Raw genomic sequence first — 13437 nt, forward strand, 5'->3', positions numbered from 1 at the left:
ACCAGATGAGAGTCGTGCTCTGAGAAAATACAACCCTCTTTCCAAAAAAGTTGGGACATTACATTAAAATGTAAATAAAAACAAAATGCAATGATTTTCAAGTCATATAAACCCATATTTAATTGTAAATAGAAGAAAGACGACACATCCGTTGTTGAAACAGAATTTTCATTGTTTTATGACATATTTGCTCAATTTGAATTTGATGCCAACACATTTAAAAAAAACTGGGACAGGGGCATGTTGACCACTGTATTGCATCACCTCTTCTTTTAACAGCACTCTGTGAAACGGGTGGAGCGGTGGCTCTAAGGCTGCAGATCTGTGCCAGCAATCAGAAGGTTGCCGGTTCGACTCCTTTGAATGCCAAGAGTGGTCCTACTCTGTTGGGCCCTTGAGCAAGGCCCTTAACCTGCAGTTGCTTCATGCTGGGTATGATATTAATCTATATCTATCCCTGCAAGCAAGTCCTCCAACTTCCAGGAAAAATTTGGGGGTTGGTGGCAGGATTGACACACCAGCTACTGGGGAAAGACCTTCACACTGTTCCGTTCCATATGAACTAGTCTGGTGCTGAGGTACCATAGGTAATATAGGATTTAAACTGCTCAACAGTTCAGGGTCTCTCGTCATATTTGTTTGTTTCATAATGCACCAAATGTTTTCAATGGGTGAATAGTTGGACTGCAGGCAGGTCAGCCTCATGCCTGGACTCTTCCACTACAGAGCCATGAATGCGATTTGGCATTGTGTTGCCTTCTTTGAAAAAGACGTCTGGATGGCAGCATGTGTTGCTCCAAAACTTGTATATACCGTTCAGCATTAATGGTGCCTTCCCAAATATGCAAGCTACCCAAGCCATGGGCACTAATGCACCCCCATACCATCATGGATGCTGGCTTCTGAACTGCCCACTGATAACCAGCTGGATGTTCCATCTCCTCTTTAACACGGAGGACGCAGCATCCATGATTTCTAAAAGGATTTTGAAATTTTGATTTATCAGATTTATCAGACCACAGGACAGTTTTACATTTTGCCTCAGTAAAATGAGCTTCGGCCCAGAGAAGTTAGCAGTGTTTCTCGATCATGTTTAGATATGGTTTCTTCTTTGCATAGTAGAGTTTTATCCTGCATTTGTGGATGTAGTCACAAACTGTGTTCACAGACAATGGTTTTCGGAAGTGTTCCTGAGCGCATGCAGTGATTTCCACTATACAACCGTGTGTGTTTTTAATGCAGTGCCGCCTGACATCCCAAAGATCACAGCTATCCAATATTGGTTTTTGGCCTTGTCCCTTGCCTACAGAGATTTCTCAGGGTTCTCTGAATCTCTTAAGGATATTATGTACCGTAGATGATGAAATTCCCAGATTCTTTGCAATATTATGTTGAGTAACATCTCTCTCAAATTGTTGCACTATTTGCCCACACAGTCTTTCACAGAGTGGTGAACCTCTACCCATCTTCACTGCACAGAGCAGTGAACCTCTACCCATCTTCACTGCACAGAGCAGTGAACCTCTACCCATCTTCACTGCACAGAGCAGTGAACCTCTACCCATCTTCTCTGCACAGAGACTCTGCCTCTCTGGGAGGCTCTTTTTATACCCAGTCATCTTACTGACCTGTTGCCAGTTAGACCTAATTAGTTGTGAAATATTCAACCAGGTGTTTTGTTTTACGATTACACAGCTTTTTCATTCTTGTATTGCCCTTTTCCAACTTTTTTGAAATATGTTGCTGGCATCAAATTCAAATTGGGCACATATTTGTCATAAAACAAATTTGTTTTATTTACATTTATACAACAGCTCAACTTTTTCTGAAACAGGGTTGTCCTTCAGTGCTGATATTTGTTTAAAAAAAATGCAAACATAATGGAGGTGGAGAAAGGTTACCCTTCTGGTATTTGACAGGCCTAAAGGGGGTCAGACTATCAGCATTTCAATGTGTGTGTTCAAAGTCACTCAATATTGAAATAATCACTAAACACCACAAAAGTACAGTCTGAAAAATGGCCGCAGAGCAGAATGAGCACCTTGGTGACCGGACTCAACAAAACTGCATGTTGTGAAATTCATAAAGCTGCAATTTACAAAAGGGCATCCGTTCCAGAACTGCTTATATCCAAGGCTAACGCTCAGACATGCATTACCTGGCGTAGGGAGCACAAAACCACTAAATGATGGCAGAAAGTAATCTTGTCGAAATCCTCTTTTGCCCTCTTCCAACCTCGAGGATTTTTATAGGTGGGGGTGCAAAACTTATTATAATAATAATAATAATAAATTTTATTTATAATGCACTTTTCATTAAAACAAATCTCAAAGTGCTACAAAAGTAAAATCAGCACATAAAACACATAAAATCAGCAATAAAATGCTCGTTTAAAAAGGTGGGTCTTTAGGCCACATTTAAAAGTGGCTACATTCTGTGGTGCCCTAAGATGCTCTGGGAGGGCATTCCAAAGACGAGGGGCAGCAGAGCAAAAGGCCCGATCCCCCATTGTGCGGAGTTTTGTCCTTTGAGTTTTAAGAAGATAGGTTGAGGAGGAGCGGAGGGAACGGGCCTGTCTGAGGAGTGAGGAGATCCTTGAGGTATGTGGTGGCAGTTCTGTGGAGACATTGGTGGGTGAGGAGGGAGACCTTATACTCAATGCGGAGTGAAACAGGGAGCCAATTGAGTGTTTTTAGAATGGGAGTAATGTGGTTGAATTTTCGCACCCTCATCAGCATCCTAGCAGCGCTGTTCTGCATGTATTGAAGTTTTTGAATGCTCTTGCTAGGGATCCCGATGAGGAGCGCATTGCAATAGTCCAGCCTGGAGGAGACAAAGGCGCGCACCAGCTTTTCTGCATCTGCCAGGGTGAGTAATGGATGAAGTTTATCATTAGCTAATGATTTGTTTTGAATCAGTGAGTGACAGGAGCACTACAGGGGCCAATCAGCTTTTAGCTAGGGCCAGCATCCCTGTGGCCCCACCCCTGTATATGCCCCTTGCCAGACAAGTTTACGTTTAGAGGAAGCCAATGGACGCCTTGAATCCCGAAAGTGTGTTGATATGGCAGCCATCTTGTGGGAGTTATTCAGTTGAATTATCACTCTGCGTGGTTACATGATGACCAAAGAAAATGAATCTGTTGTACAGAACCACATGCCCTCTGTGGCACAAATGCAGCTCTGTCACGATGTCGCCATGCACACTGAACACCAGCATGCAATCAAACACTGTCCATGCCTCCCCAATACACAGATCTAAGCATCATTAAACCTTTATGGCAAGTCTGTCTTTATGGGAGTGCAGAGTGTGAAGTGGCGTTCCACTGCCATCATTTTTCAAAGAACGGGAGCGTTTTCTTCCTAAGCAGTCCAATACCCAACCGCCCATATATAACCTGGCAAGGTAGGACTTGTATGACATTATTCCAAGAAGAACTGAAGCTGATCTGAAGCCAAAGTGTGGCTCTAATCCTAATTGGGGCCGTGATACTAATATTTTTATTTTATCCTGTCCTGTCCCTGTGTGTATAGTGTTTTGTTTGAAGTTTTTTTGAATGTAAGAATGGGAAAAAAACAATTATTCTCACTCTTCTGTTTCTGTGTTTTCTCATTTTAGCTTCAGTTGTCCTTTAATTGGGCGTATTTGCCCTTTTGTCCCTTTCTGTAGAATTTCTTTAAATTGAAAGGAAGCGGCACTTTAAAAGGTGAAGATGCCTGTCTTTTTCCATTTGTCGCTTTTAAGCTCGGCTTTGTGTAGGTGGAACGACTCCCTTTAATGCACTTAACAGACATCTAATTGGCTTTTTATCTTAATTACACATGGTCAAACATTGTTATGGTAGGAATGGCATCGGTGTGTGTGTTTGGAAGACGCCACACACAGAGCACAATTTCCTCTTCCTGAAGAAATCTTCCAAGCAGCTAGTGAATAATAAAGGTTTCAGGAACCTCAGAGATGTGTTTTCAGGACCCTTAAACGATGAACTGCAGTAGCTCTGAATTCTGAAGGGCGGAATGGACTCGGTATTTAATATTCCTCAACATCCTGCTCCACATTCTGCACACTCCTTAAAAGCCTTTGTGAATTTTCTATTATTTTTTATCTTGTATCTTCATATTTAACTCATGTGGTAGATACCCCCATGATTACATGGGCACTCATTTTTGGATGTAGTTATTTTTATTTATGTATTTCAAGAAAGGAATGCCTCTGTGGCCCTGGCTAGCATGAAGCAGTCAGAAGATGGATAAGTGATTGAATGAATGGAATTAGAATTTCATATGAGGTTTTTATTAAGTACCAGGTATCACTCGAGTAGCCAGTAAAATTGTTTTACATATGATTCAACAAATATCCTACTCCGATTCCTATAAGTTCTTCCATGCTTTTATAAGCTCTTTAGGTTGCTGTAGGATGCTGCATGCCTAATAGTTTAAAATGTTTCTTTGTTTTGGCATATTTTAATTTTGTGTATTTCAGATGATGGAATGGACAGGCCAATAAAGGTGATAGTAAAAATGAGCTTATCATGTATCCTTAATAAAAATGGATGTATTATCAGCATAAGGGAACATGGTTGTGGCGCAAAAGCAATACCTCAGCCATCTGGTCAATGAGCTCCTTTGGCCGGACACCCCCAGATCATGGCTACCTCGTAAGAAGGGGAGGGATAGCTGAACTATTCACCCTGAATCTCAGCACATCTTGCTGTGTTGCACCTTCTGTTTCTAGCCAAATAACACACTTGGTTCTTTTAGAACATGATAAATGAGATTCATCTGATTAACAGTACAGTCATGGCAGTGGTGATGATATTTTTCCTTTTGCTAATTTCAGCAAATATTTTCTGCCTGCCTGGCTCCATTTCACAGTGAGAGTAAAGTGTAATTAAGCTACTAATTGCCCTGCCACCTGAGGCATATTGATGGCCTTCTAATGTGGCTCTCACATGACCTTCAGTTTGACCTTTGAGTTGCTGTGAACATGGGGGAGGCTGGCACAGGGTCTTGTAAATGCTGTTGCTACAGTTGGTGGTGGTATTATAATTACTGGTGGCAGTAGAAGAGATGCACCGGTTGTATCGGCCAACTATTGGAATCGGCCATTGGCTAATAGTTAAAAATGAGTTGATATTAAAATAGTGACCCATAATGCTTTGCATACCCTTGTACTATACAGAAAAATGTCTGCTGTGTGGAATTATTTTAATGTCACGACGTTAGAATGCACATGTATTTTGCAAACATTGCTCTGCTAAAATTGCACGAGGAGGATCTATAAACCTCTGAACAAAACAAATTTGATTGTTAACATTAAGGCAAGACAATGAAGAGTTTTTGCAAAACAAATCAGCTGCAATAAAGAAGGCTGCAGTACTGCTGAATAACGTTAGTGCATCAGTAATGCAAGCATTTGATGACAAAAGACAAGTCGGTGCAGACAGTGCAAAATAAAAAGATATTACTCAGAAAATTACGGAGTTTATCACACTTGATGATCAGCCCTTCTCTGCTATAAATGTTATAAATACATAAGATGTATAGTTATAAAGATGTGTGCTCTGGGGACTGTTGCTGCATATTTTTGGAATGTAATTTATTATTTAATTTATTTGGGTGGAGTGTCCCTTTAAAGCTATTTAAGCAAAACCTTTCAAACAATCGGTATATATTTAATATATTTCTTTGTATTATATTTAGATAACAAAACAACTGTAAATCTTTATTTGGTACATTTTTCAATAATGGTGGCCAAATACTGCCATTATCCTCCAGCGGCTCATCCACAGTATTTGACAAATTCACGCCCAAAGGGTCGCCTGCTTTAGGAGCGCTTCGGGGTGCTTTAAAACGCTAAAGCTATAAGCGATAACTGCTAATGGTCTGAGAGATGCTGCTGGTTGCTACTTCTGGCAAGAAGTCTACATATCAACATGGGTAGCAAAGGTGTCTGGTTTGGCAGCCAGTTTGGCACTTTCAAATGACGACTCTTATGTGAGGTGTGTTGGGGCTTTACATAGTCGTGTTTTTTAGGGCGCTTTTCCACCGCACAAAGTACGGTACTTTTCGGTACGGTACTTTCGCTTTTCCACTGACTTCCGGTCGAGTACCAGTACCGAAATCTCGAGTACCGAAAGTGCCAAACCAGTTGGGGTACTTCTTTGGTACTTCGGTACTTTGGGGTGGGGCTTGCAAACGTATTTGCTGTCGATTGGTTACGCAAATAGCCTGCCGCTGAAACACAAAATACAACCGCCATCTTTTGAGACACGGAGCGATCACAGCGAGAAACAAAATAAAAAGCAGTAGAAACAAAAATATAAAAAAAGTAAAATGGAAGGATAGACAAACGAGGAAACACAGGCTTTAATCGCCATATGGTCGGATGAACAGATCCAGTGGGATTTCGATGGCACGACTCGAAATAAAAAAGTTTTTGCTGTTCCGGGCAATTCAGTTTCCCTGTGTTTCCCCTGTCGCGCGCTGATTTGTACACGGTTTCACTGTTGTTTTCATGTCGTTTTAAGAAGCTCTTGAGGTAAACAAGCCATATATTAATTTTAAAACATCACATGCCTTTTCTATTTTTTTTGTTTTTACAGATAAATGAAATTACTTAATTCGGTGGATAGAGATATTTCTTGATGAAAACGGTATGGTATTGCTTATAAGACTATATTATGCGTGACGATCTACTGTATTCACATGTAATAATGTACCTGAGTGATTTTCAAACATTTTCACATACCTCTTTGCTTTAATATTAGGGGAAACATTATTTCCTGAAAGACAGGAGAAACAGGGAAATTGAATTGCCCGGAACATCACAAGCCGCTTAGAAGAAATGGGGCACAGGCGAAACACCGAACAATGTCGCTTGAAAATCAAAAAACATAATTAAATCATTTGTTTGGTTTCAAAAGACTGAATTAGCAATAATTAAGCTAATTCTTACTGCATTGATCGGCTTAGCCAAAGTAAGTGTACCTACGTAATTGATGGCAGCATGATTTGGATTTTACTTAATCTTATACTGTGATAGAAGCTGACATAACAATAAACCGCATTTTGCAGCCTCAACTGTTAGTTTTAATTTTGGGCTGTCAGTCAGGGGTGGTCACTGATGATATCATTTGGCGCCGGTACCATTTTTTACGCCAGTGGAAAACCTACATGAAAGAAGTACCAAACTTTCGGCACTTTATGGAAGTACCGAAAGTACGGTACCTGGTGCGGTGGAAAAACGCCCTTAATTGGGAGATGGCATATAGACGAAACTGTAAGTGTCCCAAATCAGACTGCGGAGACTATATGAGATCTTCACACAGCATAATCTTTTCAGAAAGCACAAGCAATTAGCCTTGCTAGAGCTTTCCACTGAACACCAATCACCGACTGTTCCTTGCATACAGGTGTCGGAGCAGCCAGTGAGAGTCACACTGATATTCCTCTCCATGGCTGCATTCTTTGACCACTTATATAATCGGTCACCATAATCCAAGGGGTTACTTCCGCTGTATATATTCCTCTGCACGGATGGACGGAGCTCCATCTGACCACTTAACAGATATCAGTCTCTTTATTTTGTGCTGGAAACGTGCCTTTTTTGTTAACAGACTGTCGGCCCACAATTTCCTGCGTATGATGTCATGCAGCGTCTGACTTCTGCCGCTTGCGTGCGTCGTTTTCTTCTGTGATGGAAGTGCAGCGTTTAATTGGTAGTTAAAGGGGGAAAGCATACCGGTAATGTATGGAAGAGACGGAGCTGAAATTAATGTGAGCTTGGGGGGGGGGGGAGACGGCTAGGAGACGGCTGAATAATTAAAGCGGTTAGGATTGGGGGCTGCTTACGCATGTTGAAATTGAATTGACATTTCCCGGCGTGATTGGATTGCTGCAGGTTGTGTGCTCTCGTCGTTTGCGTAAGCGCCAGGGGTCCGGGCGGGCTCGGAGCGTTGGCCAGGGTGATTGATAAAACACTGTGGGTAATTGGATCTGCATGCGGAGGTCAGCTTTATAAATAGCTCCTGTCGGGTCTCGCGCACGAGGCAGATACTCGTCGAGCTCCGTCGTGGCAGACCGTGCATGAGGATCCACATCGCTGGGGCGCCTCCAGGACCCGGTCGATGAGAGAACTCGCGATGAACTGTTGCGTTTTACCTAGCGACGTGCTTGATTTTGCCTAAACAGCGTTGCTCTTAAGTTCAGCAGTCGCCTATTCCACTCTATTGGGAACAGACCACTGAAATCTAAAATCCAGTTCTTTTGACTGTACGGTATGTAGGTGTACAAGAACTGTAGCAATAAAACAGCTTTCCTTTAACTATTATCCATGCAGTATCCTACAGCAATTAAAGACTTGTCATTGGGGTAGGATCAGAGGACATCAATGTGCCACACATCTATAGGAGTGGTGAAGACAATTTGGAGTTCTACTGAGGTGTTTTTCTTCATAGAATGATATGTGTTCGTACATCACTTTCCCTTTCTAAATACAGCCTGAATCATGTGCCTTTTCACTTGCTAGACTAGTTAAAATAATAAGGCAAGATCGGGCAGGAAAAATATTATGTGTAGAATAAATAAAATGTCTGCTACAGCTGGGTGTTTAGCAATGAGCAATGATCAACGAAGTATATATGGTTTGATACAACTATCTAGACAGATGTTCCAAAAATAGCTAATACTAATAGTACTATTGACATGTAACTGGACCATAGTCAAGATGAACACTCAGACAGTGGGCGGGGACAATGAAGGAGTAACAAGTGACATTTTAGCGGGGGAGACAACTTGAGAGTGGAAATTAGCATGCTCAGTTACGCTAAGCATTTGGCTCCGAATGCCTGTAGCAGATCCGTTTTTATTTGTGGTAGTGAGCTTCGCAGAGCCAGCCTTTACATTCCAGAAGACTGGCAGCGATAAAAGTCAACGTTCTGGTGAAAAACAATTTTTCTTTTTAAAAGATGGTGGATATTACACTTGAAGTTAATAGCTAAGTCCAGGTTCCCACGTGAAGAGTGCACTCAAGGGGATTAGAGTTAGGCCTGACATTGTGTCGCCCTGAAAAGATACCTGGCTGTGCAGTTTAAGTAGCAGCTGGTCACAGAGTTTCTGGTCTTTTCGCTTTTTTTCTTTGGGGATACTTTCAGAGCCCAAAAATGGCCTTGACCCTTTTAATTAGAGGTTAGTGGGTGCAAATTGCACCGGCCTCAAGTGTAAGGTGTTGGAACGTATCACTTTGCAGAGATCAATTTTGTTCCTATTGATGGCCGCAGAGAAACCACATAGGAGCTGCATTCTTCTCACAAGGAGATTTTCAAAAAGCACGGACTTGTTGCTGTACCTACAGGGCAGAGTTGTGTCTCCTGGGTGAACAGCATCAAATAATCCGTAGATAACTGGTGTAAGAGCTTTCAGAAATCAAAATACCCCTATCATGTATAGAAGCAGTTTCTAGGGTAGGGCACAGCAAAAAACTCACTCCCCACCCCCACCTTTTTAAAATCTGTAATAGGTTACAGCTGAGCATTATTGGCCAAAAAGAAGGAGTCCGTAGCTGAAGATAAACTGTGTTCCCGGCTGGCTAGCTTTTCGCTCATGCGTGCGGCACCCATTACTGCGATTTCAGCGTTCTGCGCCAGTGTTTGCTGTGACCCTGTGCTCCCCACACACAGGTGCTCCTTCTCCGCTGTGACATGGTGGCGGGCTGCTTCCAAGCCAGGAAATTCTGGGACATATCAAAGTGGTTTCTATAAGTAATGATTTGGGTTGGGTAATGGCAGTGTTTTCTGTGCAGTTTTGCTCTTGACAGATAATGTTATTGACTCTTGCTGCTCTTACTAAGATTTTCAGATCAAAGTCACTGGCCTAATCCCATCTGCTAACATTATGCTGTCTTGCATGTCTAGTTTTTCTTCTTTGTGGCAGAAATGCCCACATTGAAACGAGTGCTTTTCTGTGAAATTAACTCCCGTCCGTACGCCGTTCCCGAACACGCATGATGTTCTCCTAAAATAGAAAGCACGTTTGCCCTGATTTGCAGCGCACGTGAAGGTAAACCCTTCTAAGGAGCGTTTGGGAACTCGTCACGTGTTTGGAAGGAAGGTGGGTGCATCGCAGGCTAAATAATGATTAAATTCTAATTGGCCAGCTAAGAAAATGCTCGTGTTTGCCCCTGGGGGGCAGCACTGAGCTGATGTAGCCCCCAGTTCCTAACCCTGACTGATTTCCTACATATGCCAACTACCACCAGTACAATGATTTTTCTCAATCAGATCTTGGCATGGGTGTATCTTGAGCTCTCGTCAGGCTGGATGGGATCCCAGCCACCTGTCGAGAGTAGTGGAGGGGAAGGGGTTAGCTTGGCAGAGCACTCCCGGCTCCGTGACCAGGTGTACATCCGCGATGAACCAGGCGGGGCATGGGTTAAGCGGGCCGGGCTGTTCGCACCTCCCAGAGACTCCCACGGCCACTTTCCTCACATTCCAATAATATTCTGATCTTGTGGCACTTTTTACGTTTTGCTCAGCTTAGGTGCACCTGTCTGCAATGAAACCCCAAACGCCCTGGGAGTTAAGAGGCTCGTAAAGTGCCCGCCGGCGCCATCGTAAGCAATTCTGTTCATAACCTCTCCGACGGATTCTCTCGACCCCCCCCCCATCAAGGACATGTCGGCATCACACTATAGCCGTCTACGGATTGTGCCTGTGAAACGTGCATATTGTTCAGGCCCCATATGGTGAAAATGCACATTTTTATTGGGTCATTTCTTCATATTTCAGAGCCTGAGGCTACGGAGAAACTTCCATGAACAGCCTGTAATTGACCATTTGGCCCCAACCTCCCTGGTAGCTCCCTGGAGAAGCCTGACAAGCCTTCCCTCCAATAGCCAATCTTGCTCAACAAAATTACACAAAACGGCTGCTCAGTAATTACATTTTTCATACCCAAAATAATGAAGCACCACTTATTGGATGCGTACAGCTGCCAGAATTTGCTGCCCGTTTCTTTAATCTGTTAAATTTGGTTATGCCTGTAGCTTAGCCTAACAATTTTGTTGAATAAGGCCTTAAATTATTTTTTTTTTCTGTGAGAGCTTTCTTGAGTATTAATTTGTTGGTAATTTTGCTCTTCATTTTGCTGCTCCCAGGACGAATTAACTACCTACTGGCAGGCTTGCTAGACTGCAGCTAAGCTGATTTAGCTATGATGGCAATTTATTCTCACTCGTCTTTATTTCACCTGAAGGCGACTGAAAAAAGGCCATCAATTTACTGCGTATGACCTCCAGAAGGACTCTATGAGAGCCTGCCTGCTAAACCACAGCCTGCAGGAGGAACAAAATATTTCTCATGGGATTAAAATCACAAGACTACCAGGCATGTAGAAATTATAAAACATATATGTAATTATCTCCATTCTAAAAACAAATGACAAACATCGCACACAACCACAACTTTTCCTGCTGCATTTGTAACACACTTTTTTTCCCCTCTAGGACCCCATAGCTGCCCTAGGTTCCTGTATACCCAAATGAATACAATCACTAAACATGAAACTACAAAATAAAATGCTGCAAAATAGAACCGCATAACCCAGCACAGTTATAGTGAGAAAATGAGAAACTATGGAACACTATGCATCACAGTAGCACATTGGAGGGTGGTGTCCTTTTATCTGCCTAAGACCCACAATTGATCCCGCAAAAAACACTGGGGTGGCTGGTAAAGCGTTTGAGAAACGTAGCCAGATGACCCTGTAGCATGTCGACTGCCTGCTTTCTGATATATTAAATGGGGGTGGTTTCAGGTAGAGGTCAGTACAGAGGCCTGATGGGATTTTTCCAGAGAGAGTCACGGGAGTCATGCCTCGTTAATTCTGCTCTTTGTTTATTTTAAAACGCCACACAAAGCCCGCACCCCTCCCCCTGTGCTGCCGCCTCCCCCGCTGGCACTGATGGCCGGATGCCGCCACTCCAATTCAATGTTTTCTGCCCCCACCTCGATTCTGTGGCAGGGTCTCCAGGGATGAAAGGGTGCTAATGAGTGTGTCTGTCTGCGATGGGGCTGCTGTGTTTCGGTTGGGTTTCCCCTCCGGAGGTGAGGACGCAATTACAGGCCGGAGCCACTCACTGAACGCTCGAGTAGAAGTGAAAACGGCCAGAAAATGGACTGCGTGTTTTTATTGACCTGAACACGACACTTGCTTAGCAAAGCGTTTCAGAGTTAAGGGCATCCCCCCAGCATTGGTTATGCCATCGCTGGGACAGTGTGTTTTTCTATACATGTCCATGTTCTTTAAGCCTCAATTCCATTTCACACATAAAATTAAGGCATGTGCTGTCGTGTTGGTTTAACATGCAGCGATCGATAGTCCTCCACTCATAATTGCCTAATTTTAAGATTTTCTGCATTTCTGTGCCCATCTAGAATGGACTACTTAGGACTCCCTCTGAAGCTGGGGAGGGCACCAACATCCCTTTCCATCTTCTGATGGGTGTGTGGTCAGCTTCTTTTCACTCTAAAGACTTCAAGAACTGTGGGCTGTTTGTTCGATTCCACCAATAGGAGCGCAGGAAATGTCACTATAGAGCAGGGCTCTTTAAATCTGGCCCTTGATTCCAAATCCTTGTTTTCAGTTCTTCGGGTAGTTGGTTTAATAATTACTGTTTCTGATTAGCCACAGAGACTTCACACGGGGCTCACAGGTAAAGGAAGGCTGGACCGTTTGGACAGTGATTTGAATAGCTCTGCTATAGAGAAGGTGTGGCAAGAAGAACTTGCCTGTCTTGCACTGGTGGGGCGCTGGTCAGGTGGAGGATTCTGGGTCTCCTCGACACTGATGAATAGCGTGACTTGGTGAGATCAGACCCGGGTGTATAAGATCCGGGTGATCAGTGTATCACTGCTGGGCCCGAAAGTGTCACTTCCAAAGTCAACAATCGCAATGAACCAAATTGTCCTTTTGGAACAAAACATTACCGATTTTGCCCCAGCGTTTAAGTCAAAAAATGGCTCTGTGATTGACACGTAAATCCCGAAAATGAGTCAAATGTTTACATTGAGCAATACCCCCCAACGTGCCGAGGTTAAAGGCCAGCGCAAATAACGTCACTGTCAGATGCAATAATTGCGTTAAGATGTAAATACTCTCCTTTGCAGCGGTGCGTAATGGAGCCGCGCACAGTGGCAAGCTGGGTAAGTGGACGTTTCATTGTCTGGCCACCGAGGCGTGTTTTGGGACGCGGGTCAGTAATTTACAGCAGCATCAGCTACAAACTGTCCCCGAGGAGTTTCCGGAGGACCCTGGTGGTGCACGGCCACGGAACCTCACGGGATCATCAAAGAGCAGCCAAATTAAAGGCTGGTGGTGCATTTTAACGGATTGCGTGTCCTGTGGTTTCCTGCCCGTCCTGCAGGCCGACGCACCACCC

The 13437-nt window shown here is 43.4% G+C and overlaps 1 long non-coding RNA gene across 1 annotated transcript in view; it reads left to right on the forward strand.

Annotated features, from left to right (window-relative positions):
- The window catches only part of LOC111849727 (uncharacterized), a 75371-nt gene that overhangs the window by 10211 nt on the left and 51723 nt on the right, over positions 1 to 13437 (forward strand). The window contains exon 2 of the long non-coding RNA XR_002839624.2: positions 2789 to 2868. This is a non-coding gene — a long non-coding RNA (uncharacterized lncRNA). The remainder of the gene's footprint in view (positions 1 to 2788; positions 2869 to 13437) is intronic.

The sequence above is a fragment of the Paramormyrops kingsleyae genome, chromosome 4, assembly GCF_048594095.1.
Source record: "Paramormyrops kingsleyae isolate MSU_618 chromosome 4, PKINGS_0.4, whole genome shotgun sequence".
In the NCBI taxonomy this organism is placed as follows: Eukaryota; Metazoa; Chordata; class Actinopteri; order Osteoglossiformes; family Mormyridae; genus Paramormyrops; species Paramormyrops kingsleyae.